This window comes from Schistocerca piceifrons, chromosome 7, assembly GCF_021461385.2.
Source record: "Schistocerca piceifrons isolate TAMUIC-IGC-003096 chromosome 7, iqSchPice1.1, whole genome shotgun sequence".
Lineage (NCBI taxonomy): Eukaryota > Metazoa > Arthropoda > Insecta > Orthoptera > Acrididae > Schistocerca > Schistocerca piceifrons.
This window is the reverse complement of record NC_060144.1, coordinates 412,107,177-412,109,057: the sequence shown is the minus strand read 5'-3', so window position 1 is coordinate 412,109,057 and position 1,881 is coordinate 412,107,177.

The following is a 1,881-nucleotide window of genomic DNA, read 5'->3' as shown; positions in this document are numbered from 1 at the left end:
AAAATTTCATTTTCATTCGATCCCAAAATAACTTGTATTCTGTAAGCGAACTCTTCTCATACAGCAAAATCAGTTTCCTTAAGTTGTTGGACAATGAGCATTTTGTAGGGATGGAATATTAATTCCTTATGCAAAATTCGTCCAACCGATTCACGATTGATTCGTAACTCACTAGCATGACGTCCAGCTGACCGTCCTGGGCTTCTGACTGCCGCTTGCCTTACCCTTTCAACATTTTCTGTTGTCGTTACTCTGCATTTCGGGTCAGGATGCTTCTTATCCAGCATGTTTCCAATTGATCTGAAGTTTTACACCCATCTGAGGATTGTGTTACCGCTCGGAACAGCTCCATGTCGACCGACATTAAACCGCGCACGAAACAATCGCTGCGTAGCAATAATAGATTCACCACTTTTCACGAAACTGTCATAGACAAACACTCGACGTTGCAAGTCCCACTGCTCCATAGTGACTGAGTAAATGAAATGGCGTCTTGTGTTGATCAGAACTATCCCCATCACGACCATCTCCCACCACCGCGCCCTCAGTACTACGCAGTTCAAAGCCATCCGTCTTCCGTGTGTCACCCTGTATAAAGGAGAAATCTGAGGCTGAGCATATGATCAATAGCACGAGCAGATTCCATTCGAAAATATGCTGCAAAATCGAATGTAAGACAGAAAACATTATACTTTTTGTGAATGGAAGCGTTACGAAACGTGGTGGGTAAACACAAGAGTGGCAATTTCCTCAAGATACCCACTACAGATAAGACGGCTGCTAACACGTCGCGACATCCAGCACAACACAAAGTCACCTGTGTCACTTCAGTCCAGCACCGCTACGTCAGACTAATGACTTTTATTTAGAGAAGCAGGCTAATAAATTTTGCTAGATGAATGAGAGGGTGTTGATAACAATATTATCCATTTCTACGTATGTGAACGGTGCTTATATTCGATCCTTGTAGCATAGTATCATACAGTATACTATAGAGCAACCTTAGCATGACACAACAATGCATTTCAAAATTAAAGGCTTTTCTCTTACGGCTGTTAAAATCTTAGGAAAATTACAAATTTTATTTGGGGAAAAGGAACAGAAATAATTTTGATGTTCTGAATAACTTAGAACTGCTTTTCATGAAGGTAAATATGAAAATTTTCTGAATATGCAAACGGAACTTAGCAATTGTTGTAGCTTCACTTCGTCGACAACATTTGTGTTGACAACGAACTCCGAAGTGCCATTGATGTCAGTGTAAAAAGGGACGCTAGTCTCAAACAAACATTAGGCAGCAGACTTACAAGCACAGCTACTGAAATTATTACAGTTCGATTTCCAATACATACAATTATTCAGAGACTCACAACATACACCTTCAAGAGTTCGTTGTGCTCTGTTCTTAGCCTGTGACGGTCCTGCTCTGAGGCTGAGTTCAGTAGGTGCACACCAGTCTTCTATCTATGCGGCGCCGTGCAGCTGTGATGAACTAGAGCGGCAGTGGTGACGGCAACTGGAACTAGAACTGGCTCTCACTGGAACATACTCTGGAACACAGTCTTCCTGTTAAGGTAGCAGATTACAGGTCACAGAAGAATGACGAGCTTTCCTGCAGGTGAAGCGCCAGTGCGCTATTCCCTCGTTGTGATAATGTAAAGTGAACCACTACTTATTTTGCGAATAGAATACTCCAATACTCCGTCCGTCTCGTCTGGTGTAGGCAGCAATTTCTGACGGGTCTTTATATTCAATAATAAAAATAACCGAGGGCTATCAGACTAAGTTTTAAACAAACTAAGTGTGCGTTCGGAGTATGTGACTAATGATTAATCCAAATGTAAGAGTTCATTCCTAAAGAGTTCGTACCATACAAGTTCA